Here is a 13,500-nt window from a genome sequence, read left to right as displayed (position 1 = left end):
GGCCCAGCATTAGTTTAAGAGCCACAGAAGAGTGGTTCTTGTAGAATTACACTGTAATAGGCAGAAAGGAATGACATGAACATTACGGGAGGAAGGGGGAAAGCCCAGCAAGAATGTTATTCATACATACTACACAGCATAAGAGAGAGGCTACTCTAGCCAGAATTTCTATTGAGATACCTTGGGAGATAAAATTGGAAAGATACACTAAACTGTTTCTAGATTCCCAACTGATTCAGCTCTTTTACACATCTCCAGTCTCCCTAAAATGCAAATTAAGCATGTGTGACAATTGCTTCTAAGTCCATGCTTAGAGTACTTTACTCAAAATGGTATTCATGGCCTTCTATGAACCACTCAAGGAGGACCACTTGATCAAAAGTGATCAAGGAGGACATCAGTGTGAAGGAGCAGGCAGGCAATATCATCAAACCCCATTAGGGTGAGTAAGGCATCCACATCAAGGACTGAGCATTGGGTCTAAGCCCTTGGGTAAGGTGAGGAGGGTGTCCAGACAGGAGAGACAGCTCAGCAGACGATGTTAGAAGAGCAATTGTATGTGAAGTGGGGTTGGTAGCAGTGCTAGAAGATTGTTTACATGGATAAGAATTCAAACAAATATATTGACAAATAGAAGATTCTCATTGTGACAAAAGGGATCTACAATTATTAAAATGCAGAAACAAATGAAATATTTGCTAATAGTATCAGTGGGAATTCATGGTTTTCTGTCAATATAGATATAATTACAGATGTAAAGGATAGACATATGTGTGTAATATATGAACATATTCTCTAGCTCTGTCTGATAACAAGGCCTTGTAATTATTTACCAAATATGTAGATATAGGTTTATAAATATTATTTTCTACTTCTTTCCATTTCTGATGAAATGGCTGATTCCATGACTGTGTAACATAAGGTATAGAAGAGGAGCTTGTATCTTTAGTCAGAAAGCAAAGAAATACTTAAAACCTGATGGATGTGCCAGATGTTCTTGGGAGATAGCCTTCCCCTGGCCAAATATGGGACAATTTCATAATCAATATAAATAATGGTGGGTTATTATTATCTACTGAATAAAATAGGAAACTAAAATCTTCAATATAGTTAAAATATTGGTGAGGAATATTTATAAAGCTTCAAACACCAAATGATAACAAAGGGAAATTAATAACTTTCAGGGGGGAAGCCTGATCCATAACCTCTTAAATGACGAAAGTGGACATAACCAGTAATGGAACAGCTCAACATTACGTTCCACCTGATCAGAAGCAAGAAAAATCACATGGAATCCTCTTCTCTGATATTCCTGCTAAGGATAGAGAAATTGAATCTAATTTTGAGGAATATCAGTAAGCCCAAATTGAAGGATATTTCATAAAATATCATGCCTATAATCTTCAGAAGTATCAAAATCATGAGAGTCAAGAACACACAGAATAATTGTTCAAGAAAGAAGGAATCTAAAGACACATAGCAAGTAAAGGCAACACAGGATTCTGAACTAACTCCTTCCTTTATAAAGGATGCTTTTGGAGAATCTGGGAAAACTACAAATGGGATGTGAGCATCATTCTGCAGATGGCAATTATGTATCATTGTTAATTTCCTTACTTTCATGCTCTGTACTGTGATTATGTAGGAGAATGTGCTTTTGTGTATGGAGTGCATACTAATGTACTTGGAGGTGACAGGTTATGACATAGGAAAATGATTCTAATAAGATGGCTCAGGTAAAACAAGTCTTTGAACTGTATCTGAAAATTTTCTACAAATTTGATGCTGTTTCAAAAAACATATTTTGGAGAACATTACATTATAAAAGAAAAAGAAAGGAATACAGCTTTCAATTTGAAGGTTACACATATGAGAAGCATGACTTAAAAAGCCAAATACCTCAGGATTTTTTGTGCAAATTAAAGATTTCTTTGTGCAATAATAAAGCCTCTCCATTTCTGTGACTAAAGATTTTAATAGTTGGCACATGAATTGGGCAGGATGGGGAAAAAAAAGCAATAGCTGCAAAGAAGTGGGACACAAGAAAGCAGGAAACTGAAAATTTTTCTCCTTCAGGATGCAGCCAATGGTTAACCTTGAAAGTTGTTGAGTCCCAGAACAGGCATTATCATATCTAGTGCTATATCTGAAGAGAATCATTTAACCATAGGCTTGAAGGAGTGTTTGGGTTTTTTAATTTGCACATTTACTTCAAAAAATATGTGGTGCATTTTTGTTTCTACACCTTTATAATTTGGTTGCTACATAAACAGAATTTTTATTGTTGAATTAGAGTGAGTTACAATGGTTTCTTAGGCTAGTTGTGAATTGCTTTCACTGGATAAATTAATGAATAATCAAGTTAACCTTTCCTGATTGTTTTACAGAAATCTAATAGGATTAGGTGTACATGACAGTTTACATCTTATTTATTTTGATTTATTATAGAAGGGAAGGGGGAGTTTGATTAGGAAACGATGTGCAAGTCATTAACATTAGTACTGTTCTCTGATAAAATTGAACGAATTATGTTTCACAAAATATATGAAGAAGTCAAATGATTGATGTTATTTTCTTATTGGCTGTCACAAATGTAAAGTCCACCGACTTATTGACTTAAATCAAGTTCCAGTGAGTCTTATCATTGTATTTACCAAGCTGTCATGGCTGTGTGTGAAGGAAATCTGAAAAATACCATGCAAACCAATACATGGAAAAACTAAAGTTCAAGAAGTTTAATGACCCTTTTTTGTCTCAGTAGCCACACTGCCAATACAGTTCAGTTGTCTGAATTTAAGTAATTGATTCTCTATTGCATATAATGTGACATTTCTCTCTATCCCCCAGAAGCTTTTCCATTGACATACAAAAATCCATTTTATTTATCGAGTAGTTACAGAAAGCAAAATACTCTGTGATGGACTACAATAATATAAAATCCATAAGACATAGATCATACTCTAAATACCTTAAGAGAAAAACAAAGCAGTTTATGAATTTACGCTGAGATTTTCAGATAACAGAATTACAATAGCCACATGGCATAGAAGTTGGATCTTAAAGACTACCTAGGCTGTTAACATGTAGAGTTATCCTAAAAGTGGAAATGATAAGATTAAGGAAATTAAATTGGGGGGGGGAATGGTCAGCCACATGAGGGAACAGTTTTGTTCTTCACTTTGGTTGGTAGGGTACATGAGAGATCAGTAGAAACTTATGTCCGTAACATATATTCTGGTCAGAAACTGGAGGGCATTACAACTAAATTAATAATAGACCAAATAGATCACTGCAACCATATCCCAACTGTGTGAGATAGTAGGCTAAATTAAGTTATAAACATTTTTGATAAACAGGATGAGCCAACTAAAACCTATCACAAAGATAGGATAGACAGGATTTTGCGAGCAAAATGACACAAAGATAAGACACACAAAAGACAGACAAAGACACAACTCTGGCCGGAGGGAGAAAACTCTCCGCAAGCCCCCTTGAGGTTTATTTTTATACCCCGGTAGCTGGATACATACTGAAATCTACAAAATGTATTCTTTTACCAAATAAGGACAAGAAGCCAAGCACATTCCAAGGATGGGGGGGAGCAAAGGGAGGAAGTGACCACAGCATGTTTACTAAGAGGCCTGCCCAGAATTCCAGCCTCTTCCTTATTTTTAAGGAGGGCATGTTCCCTTGTATGCGAGCGGATCATTAACCTTGGATATTGTGTGCAGGCCTCTTGGTAGAACATCCTGTTTGCAAGCATGATCTGCCCATGCAGAGAGTCCTGTTTGCAGGCACATCTCTGCTTCCTTAACCATTCTTTCTCGTGGTCACTGTCGGGCTCCTACACAGGATGTGGCAACTGCTTGGATGTGGAGCACAAATGTGAGAGACAGCTCAAGAATTCATAAAGCCTTTGCACTTGAGTAACTAGGAGAATGGGGATATCACTAAAGGAAATGGGTTTATTTAAAGTTCATTTTCTTATTTTGAGTGAGCGAGCGAGGGAGAGAGAGCAAGAGCACGAATGTGTGCATAGTCAGGGAGGGGGCAGAGAGAGAGGAGAGACTATCTCAAACAGACTCTGTGCTGTCAGTGCCCAAACTAGGGGCGGGGGGAGGTTGAGGGGCTAGATCTCACAAATGATGAGATCATGACCTGTGCAGAAATCAAGAGTCAGATGCTTAATTGACTGAGCCACCCAGGTGCCCCAGGAAATTGGGCTTAAAGCAGAGGGTATTGGGAGAGAAGACAGAATTTTGAATATTACTAATCTACTAGTCCCTAGAATATGTTTCTCTGTCATTACACAGCAATGACTTAGTAGAGCAACCTTCCCCACTCCAAATGGGGAAAAGGAAAGGGAAGTTTCATGTAGATTTCCGGTAAGAAATAGCTTGCCCTAAACCAACCAGAACTTCTCATTAAGTCAAACTCATGACCAAAACTGATAAGATGACTAGCTGCAACTCAGACATTCTCATTTGAGGACTGGGGAAGCAACTGAAAAAAAAAAATTTTTTTTAATTTATAAGTTACTGTAATGTTTTATATATTATACAAAAATCTTTTAGAAAAAACTATAACTTATTTGGGTTTAAACATTTTCTACCACCAGTAGTAATTTTTGCAGTGGATTTTCATAATCTGGAGGTTTAGAACAAAATGTTTTATATTGCCCATGTTTTTAATATAAAAGTCAGTGTAGGTTTTGCCTTTGGATTATACTTATATGTGGATTCTTAATTGGAAAACACATAGATACGTATTAGTATTTTAGCATCCAATTAAAGATTACTCTATCAATGCACCAACTGAAAAATTAAATCATTTTATTCCTTTCATTCCCAAGGCTGTTTTCTCAGACACTGCTGTTCAGTATTACTTTTAACTACTAATTTTTTTTCTAAAAACAGGATTTTCCCCCCTGACCAATTATTATAGAGATCACACTTTCAAGCAATACTAAGAAAATATTTAACTCTTTTTCTAAAGTCCAAATATTTTCTTGCTAGCCATTTAAAAATATATGAACATATCAGATTGTGTCCACTATCTTCTTCTAATAGTAGGGTTTACAAAAAAGGATGCATATATTTCTTTTTCTATCCTACTACATACTACACAAATATCACTGAAAATTTTATCCTATAGGAAACTAAGCATTCAAATATAGCTTATTCAAATGCTGGGTCTGCCAATTGTGAGCTCTGTGGCCTTGGAAAAGTTACCCCAATCTTTTTGCATTTGATTTTTCTAATTCAAAAAATAAAGATAAAAATAGTAACTCCTTCACAGAATCTTAAGAACTAGATTAGATGACTTAGATGACGGTTGCCTTGGTGGGTCAGTCTATTGAGCATCTGACTTTGGCTCAGGTCATAATTTCACTGCTTCCCTGAGAAGTTCCAGCCCAGAGTCAGGCCCTGTGCTGACAGCTCAGAGCCTGGAGCCTGCTGCAGATTCAGTGTCTCAGGCTCTCTCTGCCCCTCCCCCACTCACATTCTCTCTCAAAAATACAACATTAAAAAAAGAATTAGATTACATGTGATTTTTATGGTGTTGCGAGATTCATGGCAAGTATATAGTTAATATCAATGACCAAATCTTGTTTTGTTTTTTTTATTGTTATTATCACACACTGTGTGAGTGTCTCATGTCTGAGCATCTCTTTAAGTATTTCCAGCAACATCCACAGGATATTATAACCTAAACCTTAAATAATTCTCAAATGTGTTTTTCCCTCCCTCATTAATGTTGCCGGTGTCTTTGTGAAGGCTATCTCCCACAGGTGCTATGGAAATAAACTCCATCTTGCAATTTTCTAAACCTAAAATTAGGTCTCCATACCTGTGCTCTAGAAGCATAGAGGCACCATCATTTCAATGCCACTGAATAGCCGTATGTTGATTCTGCCCAATTAATAGAAATGCAAAAGTGGAAAGATGTAATTTAATCATCTTATACATAAAATGTTAGAATTTCAGAGAAAACTCCAGCAATTCTTCTTGAAATAAAAGGTATATTCGTGAAATCTGATATTAGTGTTTTCATTTGAAAACAATTCCAAATAGTTTCAGAATCAAGATGTTGGAATAAAATGCTTCCACTGACTGAAATCACAGTATCAAAACCACCTAAGCAAATCACCACATCCCTATCTTTTTTAATGCAGTAGAAACTTCTCCACTGGGCAAACTTCTGTTTATTCATCAACAGTCAATTTTAATAGCGCTTTCTCTCCAGTTCTTTTCTCCTAACCTTAAATTTGACTATGTCCTTTTGTCCCAGCCTCCACTTACTATAATGTATTAATTATTAAGTTTTACATGTGTGAAGTAGAGATAACTTATTATGTTTTCTTATGTTGAATAATACTCGACACAGTATAGACATTTGAGAAAATTAAAACTGAATCAATAAATTTACTAATTGTAGAAAAGATCTTTTCCCACAGAAGGATCAGAGAAGGGAGATTTTGAATCTTGTCAGTTTATATGTATTAGGAAACTTCAGAAACTAAATCATAAACCGTAGAAGTTAGGGGAAAAAAATCTACTCATTCTGTTTTCAGGAGAAATTCTGTTGATACTCACTTCTGGATTCTGCTTTTGTGAATTAGCCTTCTCACTAAAACTTATTTGTAACCTCAAAATCAATACTCCCAACACTTTGTCATTTATGGACATGCAAATGATCAGAACAGTGAAAACTTTGGGGAGCTGGTGCGCAAATTCTCAGCTGGGTAGAACAAGACAGTGCTCCGCCCTCTCGTTTCAAGTCTCTTAATGTAAACAAGCTTCCTTTCACAGTCTATTTAGTACCACAGTTTCACATTTTTGTAAGGATTTTTTTTATGGGTTCACTGTTTAAAAAAGTCCTTTTGCATAGTGCTATAAGTGCTGTCTAGCATTCCTAAGGACAAGAAGGTTGTGACATTTTTCACAGGAAAAAAAATGTGTTTGTTAGCTGTGTTCAGACTTGAGTGCTATTGGCATCCATGTGGAGAATCAACAATATGTGTGTGTATACATATATGCATAATACATATATAATATATAATACAAAGATACCTATATATAATTACATATATATTAAATAAGGTGTCAAAACACATGAAACCAATTATATACTAATCATTCAATGAAAATAATGTAACCAGAGGCTCACAGAAAGTGAACTCTCTCCTAGGAATAATAGCTCAGTATTCACTAATTAAATGTTCATGGTGACTTTGTAGCACTGAAAACACTGACTAGAATTTGGTATGGAAGCCCAAGGTTTAAAGAAAAGGAAAGGAAAAAAAGCATTACATAACTAAAGAAATTTTCACCTATAGCTTGGTGCTTCTAGTTTTCATGGATAAGGAATGGTAAACCTCCTCACGGATGAACAAATATAAAAACATAGGTTTAACTCAGGAGGAAACAAAACAATAAAGTCCTTTTATTGGGAAGGGTGTAAATTTTGGAGCCAATTTACATGTTTTTCAGTCCCAAAATGATGTGAATGTCTGGTCCTTCCTATCGAGACAAATACAGTCATTTATAAAAGATGCTTTCAGATTGGGTTCACCTTCTCATGTCTACTCCTTATGGAAAGAAGAATAAATGTTACAAATGACTTTATAATAGCTTTGCTGGATGGAAATGGCAGGGCTTGGCTGTGAGAAGACTTGATGATGGCTGGAAGAGTTCAAGTGTTTTTGCTCATTGTTATGGACAAAGATGACTCTATAGGAGATATGCAGAGGAGCAGAGGAAAGTATATGGAGAATGAAATGTATGAGGTTGATATGAAGCAAAAAAGGAAAATAAATGATATATGATATTATTGATATGTACAGATTCAAGATTATAGACATTTCCATCAGATACAGATGTCATTACTGAATATATCAGGATGTAGATCTTATTTAAGGGAAATGATACCTTTTGTTTGTGCATATAAAAACATGTTTATATATATATACATTTATATACATATGTATTTGAGGCATTATTAAATACAAAAAATGGACAGATCTTAAGTATTTATTTGGATAAGCTTTGACAATTGCCTATATTCATGTAACCACTAAAACACCCCCCCCCCACACACACACACACGTCTGGACTTATGGTTTCCAGTCCCACATGTACAGAGCTTGGAAGCTGCCACCCTGTCTTAACAAGTAAAAAGCTGAACAGACTAAAAATCATCTTTTTACTTCCATCAGAAAAGGGAAGACACGGGGCAAACCACTACTCCTAAAATTAGAAGGGCAGAATCCTATAGCTTACCAGAGCCGAGACTCATTAACAGAAACCACCACAGGAATCAGTGCTGGGAAATGAACACTTGAACTGTAATTGATAAACTGTTAGAGGCCCAGTGTGGACAATTTTGAGAGTTGAAAACTTCAGAAGGACATAGTCTGAAGGAGAGCCACAAAACTACTGTAAGATTTATCTCCAAGAGCTTGATGAAGTTTCCACAGTAAATATCAGGTAAAAATCCTCTCACATTTATGGCAAGGAGGAAAGGGAGCCATTTTGAAATGCACTATTCGATTCTTTTGAACAAGCCTGATCTCAGGCAGAACTAGTTAACCAGATCCTAACCTGCTGGGCTATTATCAGAATCTAACTGACCTGGGGAAGGGAAATACCCAACTCCAGCTGGCTTTAGCCTTCCACGTGGGGTAAAGGGAAATACTCAATCCCCCTCCCCTCAACCTAGCCATCCTCTCCAACCTGGAGTGGGGTTACCTGAGAAACACCTGTGAAGTTCACAGTCTAGAGGCAAGGGTCACTAAAAGACAGAGACCTAACCATAGTCCTGTAGCTTCCTTAACCCACTACCCCCACCTTACCACCAAATTACTAAAGGCCTATTTGCAGCAAGTCCTTTGAGCCTGTATATTTCTGCCTATCAAGAAAATATTACAAAGCATAGCAAAAAGGCAAAAACAACAAAACACAATTTGAAAAGACAGAGCAAGCTTCAGAACCAGACATGGAAGGGTTGTTGGAACTATCAAACTGGGAATTTAAAACAACTATGATTAATATAATAAGAGCTTTAATAGGTAAATTAGCACACAAAAATAGATAGACAATGTAAACAGACAGCTGGAAATCCTAAGAAAGAACTAAAAAGAAATGCTAGATATCAAAAACACTGTAACAAAATGAAGAATGCCTTTAATGGGCAAATTAGTAAATTGGAAAAAACTGAGGAAAGCATCTCTGACCTAGAGGACTTCAACAGAAAACTGAAAAGCCAAAAGGCAATGAAAACCTACTGAAAAACAGGACTTAATATCCAAGGACTGTAGGGCAACTACAAAAGGTGTAACATATGTGTAATGGGAATATTAGAAGGAAGAAAGAGAAAGGAGAATATAGAAATAAATCAATAATGATTATGAATTTCCACACATTAATGTTAGACACCAAACCACTGATCTAGGAATCTCTGACAACCTTAAGCAGCATAAAGGGCAAAAAGCTACATGTAGGCATATCACAATCAAACAGTAGAAAAGGATAGAAAAGGAAATAATCCTGCAAGAATTCAGAGGAAAACAACACCTGATCTATAGAGAAATAAAGAAATCTATCTGACTTCTCAGAAACCATGCAAGCAAGACAGTAGAGTCAAATATTTAAAGTATTAAGAGAAAAACCACCAACCTAGAATTCTGTACCCTGCAAAATTATCCTTCAGCAGTGAAGGATAAATAAAGATTTTCTCAAACAAAAGTTGAGGGAATTTGTTGCTGGTAGACCTGTCTAGCAAGAAATGTTAAAATAAGTTCTTTAGAGAGAAGAACAATAATATCAGCCAGAGACTCAGATCTATATAAAGTAGAGAACTGCATTAAAGGATAAGTGAAGGCAGAATAAAAATGTATTTTTCTTACTCTAACAGGAAGAATTTCTTACTCTAACAGAGAAGTTTGTTCAATTGGATATCCATCAATTTGATTGTTTTACAATTTCCATGTGTTTGCTAAAATTCCCCACTTCCTTCTATAGATTTTCTACCTTTTCCATTTTTATCTTAGTGCTTCTAATTGATGGTTTTCTCTCTTGAGAACAGATCACATTTCCTACTTTTTCATGTCCTTTATAATCTTTAATGATATGCCTGAAATTTTAATGAAAAGAACAGTAGATACTGAGGTCAGTCACATTTACCTCTGGAAAGTGGAACTCCCCTTTTTCTGCCATCTGCAGATTAACCTCTTACTCCATCTTCATAGGGTCTCTGGGCAGCTATAATGTGACTAGCTTTACCACTAGCTTTATATTTTTTGTGGGCTGGATCATTATTTTCCATTCAGGGGAGCCTAAAATCTGAGCCCTGGTGAGATTCTAGAAAGGTTCCTTTGTTTCACAGCTGAGTAACATGGTTTTGTATGTGTGATAAATCTTTCTAGGTTTAAGTCATGGAGAGTACTCTGCTCTCCAGCTGTGCAACTTGGGAAAATTCTTTCAGTTGTTCCCCCTCCCACACCTTCCACTGCCTGGAAGCCAGCACCCAGTGGAATATTTGAATGGCTAGGAATTGCTTATCTTACCTTTCCTCCATGCCTTCATTAAGTCTTTGGTATCTGAAATTCCAAAGTGCTTGCAGGAAAGGTTTTTTCTTTTGTCCTTGCCTGCCCTTCACCAGGAGAGACCCTGGAATGAAAAGAACCTGGAGTCTTTCTTATGGGTGGTTTCTCAGCTCTCCTTTTATCCTGTCCCTTGTCTTGGAGGAAAAAGAACTTGTCAGAAATAAACACAGTAAAAAAAAAAACTTAAAAAAAAAAAAAAAAAGATTGTAGACTCGTTCTCTTGGAGGAGTTCCTCTGATACCCAGTCTGGGACATCAACTCATAGGAAGACTATTTAAAAAACATTTTTTTTAATGTTAGCTTTGCGCCTCTTCTACTGGGACTAATGGATTCCTCTTCCTTTCACAGTTCTAGTAGGGGATAACAACCTTGTCTTTATGACAGGTTTACCACTTTAAAAATTTTTTTAATGTTTTATTTATTTCTGAGAGAGAGCGCGCACAAGCATGAGCAGGGGAGGATAGGAGAGAGAGGGAGACACAGAATCGGAAACGGACTCCAGGCTCTGAGCTGTCAGCACAGAGCCAGATGCGGGGCTCCAACCCAGAAACCATGAGATCATGACTTGAGCCAAAGTCGGATGCCACTTTTCTAAAGCTTAATTCATATAGGAATCTTTGTGTTTTCATATCTGATATGGTTTTTTAAATTGTGTGTTGTGGTTTATTAATCTTTTGCTGTGTGATTGTTAGGATGGGATAGAGGGTCACATAGAAGTTTCCATTTTCAAATTTAAAGTGAAATGGATTTTGGGGCACCTGGGCCGCTTGGTCAGTTGAACGTCCGACTTCAGCTCATATCATGATCTTATGGTTTGTGAGTTCAAGCCCCGCATCGGGCTCTGTGCTGAAAGCTCAGAGGCTGGAGCCTGCTATTTATTCTGTGTCTCCTCTCTCTCTGCCTCTCCCCTGCTCACACTGTCTCTCTCTAAAAAATAAACATTTAAAAAAATTTTAATAAAATGAAACGGACTTAAAATTTTAAGCATCAAAATATTTACTCTTTTAGAGTGCATTATGAAATAGCCTTTAAACACTTTGAAATGAGGTCTGGCAAGTACCATACCTTTTCTTCATATCATTTCCTAATGCCTCTCTCATAGTTGTCATTATCTGGTATTTATTTTCCCATTGCTGTGGATCTGAGTTCTGCTTCTTGGTCCCAGCTCCCTCAGCTGCATACTTTGGACTGCTAACTTGAAACTGGAATCATGAGAGATGTAACCTCTAGGGTTTCCCTCAGCTTGCTAATATGTAGTGTGTTTGTCGCATGCAAGACTAATGACTGCCCCTTGAACATTAACTCAGGTTCAGAACCTTGTTGTGAAAGCTTACAATTGACTCTGCATTTTGTATCAGACAAGAATAGTGTCCACAGGGCACTGCAGGGCCAAGACTGGAGATTACAGTGACAATTTCTTCCTGTCCCATGTAAGAGTGACCTCTAGCTGTAAGCAGTGGGGTATAGGTAATGGAGAAATAATTGAATCTCAGAACCTAGTATTCTCATTTACCAACAAGCAACAGATGTTTCATTATTTGGGAGCATTCACTAGAGACTCTGAGGTGTCATTCTGCTTTCTCCTACACATTTGGTTGTACCAAGAGGCTCTCATTTCCAGGTTTCTACATGAGTGGGAAGAAGGAAACACAAGCCTCTCCCATTCATACATCTTCTACTGCTGGATGACAACTTAGAATTTCCAGCAGTGCTATGCAATGTAATTTAATATCTACTCATAATATTCAGAGTCTGATAGATAACAGAGACAGTGACCCACTATAGCACACATTGACTCATTTCTACAGAGTTATTCTGGCATTCTTGAAGCTATACCTTCACCCTGAAGACACCATCCTGTGAAGAACTATAAGGAACCTACATAATGTCCTGATCAAATGTTCTGAATATTCCAGCATTCTGCACTGGTTGATCTTACATTTACGATACAGCTATGACTAGTGTTTTATCCTTAACTGCTTGAGGCTATGGCTACTTGGTTTCCTAACATGCTCAGGATTATGCATGTCCTTGGAGCTGTTGGTATATAATAATCACCCACTGATACCTAAGAGGAGCAATTTCCTCTTCAATTTAATAATACTTATAGAATTCCACCCTACAATGATAATACTCTATATAGATTCTCACTCTAAAATGCTCAATCCACTGGAGACTTCATTTGTCCTTACCTTATGCTGAATTATAACCAGAGTCAGGAATGTACTATATACACATTAACTTTATAGTACTCCCCCAAACTTAAGGCAGTGATCAACTTGGACACAATATTTTGTCCCAGTTCTTGATCTCACTTTAATGTACTTTGATTCAAAAAGATCTTACAGATGGAGGCGGTGATCAATGAGACAAACTGTGTTAATCTGCAGAGAAAGAAACATTAACTCAGTGATGCCTGATACCATATGTATGTAACTTTACTTTACACTTGGATTTTTCTCGTTGTCAGCCCATAGCCAATAATCTCCTAAAGACGTATAATAACCAGTATACTTCACATTTCTATAATCCTAATTTCTAAGGTTTCCTGATGGCTTCCATATCATTGGCCATTCTTATTCCAAGAATTTTGGGAAAACTGTGATATGCATGGGAAATAATTTAAGACATGGAAGCAAGAGGATTGTGCCAACTTTTCACATTTATTCAGTGGTCTTACTTCTTGCCAAATAGTCTTTTCTCCCCTAAACAAAAAGATAAGGCAAACTGCAGACAATGGATTATCTCTTCTCCATCTTACCATGTTATCTGCATTATTAACCAAGGTCCCAAATCAGCTTTTTGAAGCATACTTCTTTATAAAGTTAGGTCTCAATGGTAGCCTGAAACCTATCATACTGGGATGTGCTTGGCAAATACCTGGTAGTATATAG

The sequence above is a fragment of the Hyaena hyaena genome, unplaced genomic scaffold (assembly GCF_003009895.1).
Source record: "Hyaena hyaena isolate Hyena2069 unplaced genomic scaffold, ASM300989v1 scaffold_1242, whole genome shotgun sequence".
Taxonomy (NCBI): domain Eukaryota; kingdom Metazoa; phylum Chordata; class Mammalia; order Carnivora; family Hyaenidae; genus Hyaena; species Hyaena hyaena.
The sequence above is the reverse complement of the archived record's forward strand: the minus strand, read 5'-3'. Positions refer to the sequence as shown.